This window comes from Heterocephalus glaber, unplaced genomic scaffold (assembly GCF_053883595.1).
Source record: "Heterocephalus glaber isolate CG9 unplaced genomic scaffold, H.glaber_assembly_v1.0 deba00001600, whole genome shotgun sequence".
In the NCBI taxonomy this organism is placed as follows: Eukaryota; Metazoa; Chordata; class Mammalia; order Rodentia; family Bathyergidae; genus Heterocephalus; species Heterocephalus glaber.
The window spans coordinates 28,071,922-28,084,113 of NW_028258372.1; positions in this window are offsets into that span (position 1 = coordinate 28,071,922).

Genomic DNA, 12,192 nt, shown 5'->3' on the forward strand with positions numbered 1-12,192 from the left:
AAAGAGGATAGCTACTCCTGCTTTTTTGGGGCTTCCTGTCACATGGAATATTTTTTCCACCCTTTAAATTTCAGGGTATGTGTTTTGTTTTGAATTAAATGTGTTTATTGCATGCAGCATATTGTTGGATCTTGCCTCTTGACCATTCTGCTAGTCTATTTCTTTTGATTGGTGAATTGAGACCACTAACATTGATGGTTGTAACTGATACGTATTGACTTATCATTGTCACCACATTCTCTGTTTGTTGGATTCCCCCCCTTTGCATTTAATTTCTTGTCCTTCCTGATGGATTCATTCTGCTGGGCTTCCTGGAGTTGTGATCCTCGTTGACTTTTCCTAGGATATTGTCTAAAATGTTTTGCAGTGCTCATTTGGTATTCATGAAATTCCTAAGGTGCTCTTTGTCATGAAATTATCTAATTTCTCCATCCATTTTAAAAGATAGTTTTGCAGAGTACATCAATCTGGATTGGAGATTATTTTCCTTTAGGACTTGAAATACATCACTCAAAGCTCTTCTTGCCTTAGGGTTTGCATTGAGAAGTGTGTTATGATTCTGATGGGCTTTCCTTTGTATGCGATTTGTTTCTTTTCTCTAACTGCTTGTAGAAGTTTATTTTTCTGGAATCTTAACTATTATAAGGCTATGTGTACATTCTTTTTGATCAAGGCTAGTTTGAGTCCTACATGCCTCACTTATCTGTATGTCAAGTTCTTTTCCCCTATTTGGGAAGTTTTCTGCCATCATTTTCATGAACATATTTTTTTATGTCATCTGCACTCTCTCCTGTTTCTTAATTGACTCTGATCAGTGTGATGTTATTCTTCTTTGCATCATCTAGCAGCTGTTGGATTTATCTCTTGTTGTCCTTTACTATTTTAAAGAAATTTTAGTTTCCTGGTCAGTAATAGCAATCTAATACTTAGACATATGGATAGACTTTATTTTGTATAATAAGATTCATTTCAAAGACCATCAGTATAGGAATGATAGGAGAGGGGTCTACCTTCAGTGGCAAAGTCAATCCTAATATCTTTGTAAAAATCGCTTAATTTTCCCAATTAATAAAAGGTACAAGTACCTAGAAAAAAATCAAGTAGGATTATTTTTATTTAATGAAATAAAAATTGGAAATATATAAGTGCACTGAACTTCAGAAAGAACAATTTAGTGATAATTATTCTATGCACTGATTAGTGAAAACAAATGTTTTGCATTTAATATTTTTAAAATTCAAAATTGATTCATATTTAATTGAAGTTTTGTACCAAAATATTACACTGGATCCAATAAATATATGCAATTGCAGTTTGTCAACATATAACTGAAAAAATTATAATTAAAAAACTGACTCATTAAATTTCTTGTTATATTTCCATGGTCAGTATATATAACATCAAACATTATCAGAATGAACATTTTTCCTTTTGTTAATACATGAGAATTATTAGAATGATTATCCATGCAGTAATAAAAGTAATTGACAATATTTGTGAACTACAATTCAAGAACAGCTTTTAGAAAGCATGTAAATACTCTGCATTTTTAGAATCTTCTTTCAAAATTAAAAAGAATTGAGTTACAGGAATCAGTTGTAACCTATGACACATTATATAAATTGCAGGAACTTCCTGAACAGTTTCTGTTTTGTTCTGCTAAGCGGAGTCAATGATATCTGTCTTTGGGATAATGCAATTCTTATAAAACACAGTTCCTAATGGTTGATTGTGGTTTTCTTCCCTCCAAAGGTTCGGGCATTGGAGGGTTGATCCTCATCATCAAAGCACAGAGGTGATGGAAACTTAGTGGGAAGTCATTAGGGGAGCAGCCCTCAGAAGGAACTACTGTAGTCTTCTTGGAACCACTCAGTCAGTTCTCATAGGAGGAAATTCTTATGAAACCTTAAGTCTGATTCTCAAAATACTTCTTGGCTCTCTGTCTGGTGATGTGATGTCTTTCTCCCATATATGCTCCTGATAAAATATCATCTGCCACTAGACTGACCAGAGGCTAAGCCACTTGATCTCACACTTTCAGCATCTGAAACTATGAAATAAAACTCTTGTCTTCATAAAGTTACTGTGTTAGTTACTTTTCTCATTGCTGGGACAAATGCCTGACACTGCAATTTAAATGAGGAAAGGTTTATTTAGCTCACAGTTTGTAGATGTTTTAGTCCATAATCACCTGGTTCCAAATAAGTCATGGCAGGGGAGAAACAGTTCATGGTGGGCAGAAGGCAGCAAAGGAAACAAGGAATGAACATAGCTCTTTCTATCCTTTCAGAAACTATCAACTCACACTGGTCATTTTCTATTTTCAAATTGCTATCTCCTCTGTGCCTGTATAAGTGGTTGCATTGCCAAAACTTTAACAAATTCACCTTTGCTTTAGATAAAAAAAACAGAAACCATTAAGTACAATGGTTATTTTAATTAAAAGTTCTTAAACTGTGAAGAGTATCAACCCCTTCCCAAGTTTATGCTAAGGAGACCTAGCACAGTGTAGACTGGTTTTGTTAGGGATTTTTTTTTATTAAGTAGTAAGACTACCTTGCTCCCTTAAAGGAACACATGCATCTACACTGAAATGAAGAATTCATACATCTGCTCTAAAGTCACTTCCACTGCACTTGGTTTCATTGACTCATGCTTTTGCTCATTCTCTTGAAAATCCAAGAAAGCTGCCCTCCTGGGGCACATTGTACAGTTTGGCTCATTGGACACCTCACATTGGCAGGATGAGAGGAATAAAGATTTTTAAAATTAACTACTCATAGTAAATTTCTTTTTCTCTTTTTCTTTTTACTTTTTGGTACAGGGGATCGAACTCAGGTCCATGAATTTGCATGGCAGGGGGTGTAACCACTGATCTAAATCCCTGGCATCTTATACGAAATTTGACAGGGCCCAATTGCAATTCCTTCAGATCACCACTAACATAAATTAAAAACATATAAAATTTTCTTATAAATGTTGGAACTGATAGAGAATAGATATAATAGCCTTTTTTTGGGAAAATTAAATCTCAGTATTTTTATGGCAAGTTTTTCTAGCCATCCATGCACAGAGTTAAATGCCTATTGGATGATTCTGAGTTGATTTTTCTGTTAAGATCCTTCTCTATGTTTAAAAATCACCCCACTTTCTCTCCTCAGACTTCTGGTAGAAGTCCTCCTTATGTCATATACTAAAATGATCCAGATCTTCATTTCATTTCCACATGTTACTCACTTGGTTTAGAGAGATTTATTTTTCAGAATCAAAAGCTTATGATGATGTTTTCCTAAGGGTGAGATTGTCAATTTACTATTATGAGTCATAAAGGGCAAATTATTTAGACTCTCTAAATCTCAATTTCTCAGTTGAAAAACAGAAATAAGTACAGTACTCATTTCAAAATTAGTTTTGAGAATTAAATGAACTGATATATCACTTGGAATGATCATTAAATCTTTCTTGATAATGCTTGTTGTTACTGACAATTTTGACATTATTCTGACAAATATTTATTGAGTGGCAGATATGTGTCCCTCATCCTGCAGAATAAGAAAAAAGAAGCCTTCACAGCAATGGAGGTTGCAGTCTGGTGAAAAATCAAGAAAATTAAAAACCATAACATTGTAGGCAGTGATATTATTTTTAAGGAAAATGTTGGCATAGAAGGGGCTAAAAATGCCAAGGGGGGCATAATCATTTTCATGGCCAAGCAGGACCCTTGAAGAAGCTGTCATTTTCATAAGGATCTGAATGATTAAAAAAAGTAAATTTTAATGTAGAGACTTTAATAACAAATGGTTCAAACATAAGATTCTGTATAGGTGATTATTCTAAAGCTAAAATTAACTTGGCAAGTCTGAGGACAAACAAAAGGGGTGATCATATGCCTGGAGCAGAATGAGCAATATATGACCAAAGAGGAAGAATGGATCTGGTGTCTACCCATTTTGGCCCTAGAGTGTGATAGTAATGAATATACATTTGATAATGACCAGAAGCCTTTGAGTATGGAGTTATTAAAGTCTTTTAGATTTTCAGAATATCTCTGAAAACTCTCAACAAAATAAAATTTAGAGAAGAGTTTTAGAAAAGCAGGTTTGTGGATGGTGTTGATTCTCCTTTCCTAGGAAAATAAGATGCTAGGTAATCAACTGAAATGGAGAAGTAGTTGAAGATTTACTTACAGAAGGAATTATTTGAAATAATCATTTTAAGACAACTAACCAGGGAAATACACTAAGTAAATGCTAAGGGTCTGGCCAGAATGGTTATGAAGTTCACCAGCCACATTTTTAGTTTAGGAAAAATAATAGGCCTAGTGGAAGGAAAGAGGTTATATTTAGTGTTTTCCCAGGTGGCCATGAGGGAGAGAGGAAAGAAAAGCAAGATAATAGTGAAGGCAGTGGAGGGATAATGATTTCAGGCTTTGGGGAGGAGAAAAGGGGTGACACGAGTAAAGGTCAATAATAATTTGTTAAAGTTAGTGGATTAAAATATTGCTAATGATGTGAAACAATTGTTGGAGAACTACTGAATCATATCTGCTGAAAAATCTGGTGTGGTAATCAACAAACAAAATATGAAAATAGGGACTGTTAAAAAATGGGACACTTATTTGAAAAAAACAAGATTGGGGGAGTTAAATAAGTTAATCTAGGCAAAGCGACCCCAAGCCTTTTGGAGTTCACAACTTGCCACAGAATGCCTTTGATGCTGGAAGTGGAACTGTGCAATGTAATGTTTGGCCTGCTTGATTTTGGACTTACTTTGGTCCCACTCCTTTGTGTCCCCCTATTTGTACCTTTTGGAATGGTAATATCTAACCTGTGCCATTTAATGATGGAAATGTTTGACTTTCTTTTCATCTGCACAGTGCCTTTTAGTTAAGAGTTTGCCTTAAATCTCAGAGGAGAATTTGGACTTGGGCTTTTCAGCAATGCTGAAATAATTAGGACTTTGGCAACTCTTAGAGATGGACTAAATGCTTTTTTACATAATGGGATATGAGTGAGTCTTTGGGGGGCCAGGGCTGGAATATTGTGATTTGTGTTTAGATGTCCCCCCAAAGCCTCATGTAGATGAGGTGGGACTTTCTTTTTCAGAGGTAGTTGATCTGGAATGTGTGATGATGGGGTTAAGGGCATATGATTACTAAATCACTACATGTGAGAGATTAGTTTGGCACTGCACTAGTCCCGGTGTTCTGGATGGGATAAAAGAGGCATAAAGACTTGGTGAAGGTCTCTAGTTACTTTTGCTGCCTTGTGTGTGCCTTGTTGATTTTTCTTTGCTATGCCTGTTTGCCACCTCTGTCTTGGAGCCAGCTGATTATGGACTGAAACTTCTATGAACTGTAAGTCAAATAAACCACTTCTCCTCTAAAAAAATAGTTAATGTAAAACCTATAGTGAAGTGTTAGTTGCTGAAGTACTGAACCAGAAGTAAAGCAAGTGGCTTCAATTATAGTCATTCAAAATTCTATCTACTCATTTTGTTTTCCACTGTTCTTTTATAGATAAATAATACTCCTAAAGACAAAGATCTATATGATAGTCTTTTAGAGCTAAATGTGTCTTTAGATATATTTCTAGTTCAACTACTTTATTATATAGAAATAAATCTGAAATTTAGATGTTTGAGCCAGGTGATTCTTAATAATCTTTCTCAACATTTCTTCATAACAATACCATATTTTGTCTGAGATGATAATACCCTTATGCCAAAGTGCTCAGATTTACAGCTCCCTACCAAGTAGGGTAGCAACAGAAAGCTTTTTCATCCTACCTTCAAAAAGTACAAGCAGAAATACCTGAATAGGAAATCCATTTAAGGGCCTAGGCCCAGCTGGCACATGTTCTTTGTTCTTTTATATCCTTCCTATTTTTCTGCAGAGAATTCAGAACAAGTGTGCAATTTTGCAAATAAAAGGACTAAACCTATGCACTAAGGAGATTAGAGCTTGAAGACAAAAGCACTTGGATCCCAGATGGGATTTGCAGACAATCCCCACCAACTCTATCTCCAGATTCCTTATTACAGGTGAAAAATAGAACTTGGTGGATCAGTAGGAAAAGAGAAGAAAAGGATTTTCCTCTTCCAATTTTTTCTATAGACCTCAGATTAAATAATTCTCTTACTATAGCTGTGGTCTTTTGTATCTTTTGCTTACACACTACTCAGCTCTTTTGTCAGTTAATCTATCTTCAATGGGAATTTAATAAAAAGAAAACTTGCAGGCAGTAACCAGCATATAATTTTCCAAATTTTTGCTTCTTTTGTATTGGGTCCAGGGATCACAGCACAGCAAGAAACATTAGGTCTAAGTATTTAGCCACAGAACAAATTCCACTTTTTCAATTTTACAGTATCTAAGACACCCTTGCTCACAACTTTCTCTATATAACTCATCTTATGATTTATGTGTTGTTAATTTTCCCTTGTTATTAATAGATTTAAATTTCACCAATAGGGTGACAGTGATCAGCCTCTTAGAGATTCACTCAAGCTGCTTAAATAAAATAATCTTTTCCTCTATAGAAAGATTACCATGAGGTAATTTTGAGCAAAATCAACAGAAATGACATATTTATTTAAGGAAATCATACAAGAAATTTCAAAAAATAGAGTCTTCCAGGCCACCATAACACGGCTCTCAGCACAGAGGAGGCTTCGAGGCCACAGTAGCACCGCTCCCAGCACAGAGGAGGTTAGCCATGCAGGTGCCAGCAGCACACACACACCCCATGCCCCAACACCCCACACCACACCCACCCCCATCAAAAACAGAAGACATGTAAACAAGTCTCAAAAACAGATTTACGGATCACCTACAGCAAACCCAACAGGGAAATGAGATGGAACACTGATACTCAACCAACTGGACTCCCTGAATTGGCAACAAAAGAGGATCTGGAAAAAATGAAATCAGAAATAATTTCTCAGATAACAGCAGAGATTGTGCTCATAGTGCAAGACATGATTAATAAATCTAGAGAGGAGCTGAGGAACATGATGGAATCCCCAAATAGGAAACAAATGGAATCCATAAAACAGATGCAAACAGATTTCCAGGAAATTAAAAACTCCATTGAAACTCTACACAGCAGAAAGAGCCAATCAATGTAAGGACAGAATTTCAGATATAGAGGATAAGATTGCAATTAGTGAACAGGAAAAGAAAAATTGCTTTAAAATTGTAAGGGGCCGTGACAAATCAATCCAGCAGCTGCTAGATGATGCAAAGAAGAATAACACAAGACTGATTGGAGTCAATGAAGAAACGGGAGAGAATGCAGATGACATAAAAAAAATGTTCAAAGAAATAATGGCAAAAAACTTCCCAAGCAGGGGAAAAGAACTTGACATACAGAGAAGTGAGGCATATAGATCTCCAACTAGCCTTGATCAAAAATATTTACACATAGGTATATGATTGCTAAGATTCCAGAAACCCAACAAAAGAACAAAGTTCTATAAGCAGTTAGAGAAAAGAAAAAAAAAATCACGTACAAACAAAAGGATATCAGAATCACAGCAGACTTCTCAACACAAACCCTCAAGGCAAGAAGAGCTTGGAGTGATATATTCCAAGCCCTAAAGGAAAACAGCCTCCAACCTAGATTGATATGCCCTGCAAAACTATCTTTCAAAATTGATTTAGAAATAAGATACTTTCATGACAAAGAGCACCTTAGGAACTTCATGAATACAAAACCAGCACTCCTAAAAACTTTAATGAATATCATAGGAACAGACAATGATTATCACAACCCCAGGAAGCACAGCAGAATTAATCCATTGGGCGCAAGAAAAACTTAAATGAGAAGGGGGAGAATCCAACAAAAAGAAAAAGTCATGACAATGATAAATCAATACATATAAGTTATAACCATCAATGTTAATGGTCTCAATTCACCAATCAAAAGAAACAGGCTGGTAGAATGGCTCAAGAAGCAAAATCCAACAATATGCTGCATACAAGAAACACACTTAATTCAAAAAAAACCTCATAGACTGAAAGTTAAAGGGTGGAAAACAATACTCCACGTGACAGGAACCCCCCAAAAAGCAGGAGTAGCCTCCTCTTTGAGATAAAGTGCATTTCAAACCAACGCTGATTAAGAGACACAAAGAAGGACACTACATCCTTGTAAAGGGAACAATCCAAGAGGAAGAGATGAAAATCATAAATATCTATGCAAAAAACATTAGTGCGCCCAAATATATAAAACAAATGCTAATGGACATGAAAAGTCATATATGTACTAATACAGTAACAGTGGGGGACCTCAATGCCCTACTGTCACAAATAGATCAACTAGACAAAAAATGAGTAATGAAATATGACAACTCAATCAAACTCTTGAACAAATGAACTTAACAGATGTTTACACAGTGTTCCACTCCACCGAATCAGAATACACATTCTTTTCAGCTGAACATGAGTCATTCTCCAAAATAGACCACAGACTCTCTCATAGAGCATGTTCAAGTCAGTGCAAAGGGATTGAAGTTATCCCCTGTATATTAACAGACCATAGTGCGATGAAACTGGAAATCAAAAGCAAAAGAAACCCCAAGAATTTCATAAATACATGGAAAATGATCAACACACTTCTGAATAACCAATGGGTCAGAGAGGAACTTAAAGAAGAAATCAGACTGTTTCTTCAATTAAATGATAATGACCAAACAACATATCAGAATCTGTGGGACACAATGAAAGCAGTCTTATGAGGGAAATTCATAGCACTGAATACTCATATTAGGAAAACAGAGAGAGCCCAATTAAACAACTTGATGTTGAATCTCAACCTTCTAGAAAAAGAAGAGCAAGACAAACCCAAAGTTCATACAAGGGAGGAAATTATAAAGATCAGAGGAGAAATCAATGCAATGGAGACAAAGAGAATGATACAAAAAGTCAATGAAGCCAAGAGTTGGTTCTTCAAAAGAATAAACGAAATTGACAAACACATAGCCAACCTTTTCAGAAAAAGGAAAGAAAAGGCGCAAATCCATGCAATTAGGAATGCAAAGGATGAAATTACAATGAATCCAGAAGAAATCCAGAGGATCATCAATATGTTCCTCAAGAACATACACACCAATAAGAAGGAAAACAGAAGAATTGGACAGATTCCTAGATATGTGTGATTTACCAAAGTTGAATGAAGAAGACCAAAAAATTCTAAACAACCCAATATCAATCAATGAAATTGAAAATATAATTACAAACTTATCAGCTAAGAAAGGACCAGGTCCTCATAGCTTCACAGCTGAATTCTACAGGACATTTAGAGAAGAACTACTGCCAATATTCTTTAAAAACTTCAATGAATTTGAAAGGGAAGCAATACTCCCAAATTCATTACTGAAAGCAAGCATCACCTTGATCCACAAAGCAGAGAAAGACCCAACCAAAAAAGAGAAGTGTAGGCCAATATCACTAATGAACAGAGATGAAAAAATCTTTAGTAAGATACCGGCAAATAGAAGGCAGAAGATCAACAAGAAGGTCATACAACCTGACCAAGTGGGATTCATCCCAGGGATGGAGGAATGGTTCAACATACACAAATCAACCAATGTAAAATTTCAATAATCAATCAATGTATCAATAGAGCTGAGGACAAAAACCATATAATCATCTCAGTTGATGCAGAAAAAGCATTTGACCAAATCCAACATGCATTTATGATAAAAACCCTACAAAAAATTGGAATAGATGATCTCTTCCCCAATCTGATAAAAGCCATCTATGACAAATCCACAACCAATATCATACTAAATGGTCAAAAAGTGAAATCTTTCACACTAAAATTAGGAACAAGACAAGGATGTCCACTATCACCACTCCTTTTAATATACTCATGGATACATTACCCATAGCAATTAGACAAGAGAAAGAAATAAAAAGAATAAAGATAGGAAATGAAGAAGTCAAAGTGTCATTATTTGGAGATGACATGATACTCTATATAGAAGATCCCAAGAATTCCACCAAAAGTCTTCTAGACTTAATAACCAAATTCAGTAAAGTAGACGGTTACAAGGTCAACACACAAAAATCAATAGCTTTCCTCTACATGAACAACAGACTCACTGAGAGAGAATTAGGGCAAACAATTCCTTTCACAATAGCATACAAAAAACTGAAATAACTAGGAATCAACCTAACAAAAGCATTCAGAGACCTCTTTTCTGAAAACTATAGCACTCTGAAAAGAGAGATTGAAGATGATATCAGAAAATGGAAAGACATCCCTTGGTCCTGATTAGGAAGAATCACCATAGTGAAAATGGCCATAATTCCAAAACTGCTATATAGATTCAATGCAATCCCAATTGAAATCCTGGCAGCATACTTCATGGACCTTGAGAAAACAATCCAAAAATTCATTTGGACCAAGAAGAGATCCAGAATGGTAAAAGCAATTCTAGGCAACAGAGACATGGCAGGGGGCATCACAACCCCCAACTTAAAACTATACTACAAAGCTACTGTGATAAAAACAGCACCGTACCGGCAAAGAAACAGGCCCAAGGACCAGTGGAACAGATTAGAAGATGCAGAAAAAACTCCAGACACACTCAGCCACCTCATCTTTGACAGAGGAGCCAAATAGGCTCATTGGAGGAAAGATAGCCTCTTTAATAAATGGTGCTGGAAAAATTGGGTTTCAACTTGCCAAAGATTAAAACTAGACCTCTATCTCTCACCATGCACTAAACTAAAATCAAAATGGATCAAAGATCTCAATATTACAATAGAAACACTGAACCTGCTGTAACAGTGTTTAGGTAGAACTCTTGAACACATGCATGTAGGAAAAGACCTTATGAACAAAACCTCAGTTTCCCATGAACTAACACAAACAATCAACAAGTTGGATCTCTTCTTATTAAAAAGCTTCTGTACAGCAAGAGAAACCACCATGAGGTTGAAGAGATAACTCACAATTTGGGAAAATATTTTCACCTGCTGTTCCTCAGACAAAGGTCGACTATCTAGAATATATAAAGGACTTAAAAAATCAGACCTCCCCAATTTAAAGACCCAATCCAAAAATGGGCATCTGAAATTGACAGACATTTCTTAGACAAAGAAGTAGAAATCACAAATAAACATAAAAAAAAGTTCAACATCACTGGTCATTTGAGAGATGCAAATGAAAACAAAGCTGAGATTCCACCTCACTCCCAAAAGAATGGCTGTTATCATGAAATCAACCAATAACAAATGCTGGTGGGGCTGTGGGGAAAGAGGAACACTGCTCCACTGCTGAAGGGAGTGTAGACTGGCGCAACTACTGTGGATATCAGTGTGGAGGTACCTCAAAGAACTAGGACTGGAAATCCCATTTGACCCAGCTATTCCTCTGCTGGATATCTTCACCCCAAAATTAAAAGAATCATGCCACAGTGATATATGTGCACCCAGGTTCATAGCACCACAATTTGTAATAGCTAAAGCTTGGAAGCAGCCAAATTGCCCATCAACTGGAGACTGGATAGAGAAAATGTGATTTTCTTTAATAAAATGGAGCACTATTCAGCTATAAAAAATGAGAAGTTAGAAATATTTTTAGCTAAGTGGGTGACATTGAAGCAATATTCTTTTTTTTTTTGGTACCGGGAATCGAACTCGAGTCCTTGCACTTGTGTAGCAGGCGGTGAAACCACTGAGCTAAATCCCTGGCCCTGAAGCAATATTCTTAAGTGAAATACGTAGAACAAACATATATAAATCCAGAATATTTTCTCTAATGTGAGAAACTGAAAGTGTAAATAAGGACTAAAAGATATAATAGATAATGTGAAATAGGATGAAAGGGGGCAAAGGGGAAGGGGAAGTGGGAGGGGTAGGAGAAAGGAAAGAAGGGAATGGAATTAATATGAGAAAATGAAAAATTTGAAACAAAATCTTTGTAAATAGGGAGGGATAGAGGGATTGAAGGGAGGGCAGGGGAAGGGGGGGGAAATTAGAACCAAGAGAGATTATGTAAAGGTGCAAATTACCAATGATGAATGTCATTATATTGTGTACCTAAAATGTACCAATAAAATTAATTTTAAAAAAAGAAATTTCATAAAATAATGTTTCTTCTTGCAGATCAACCAGGTAAAATATGTAGTTCTGGGCTTCTAACCTGTAACTTTACACAAGTTAATATAAGCATGAAGTGA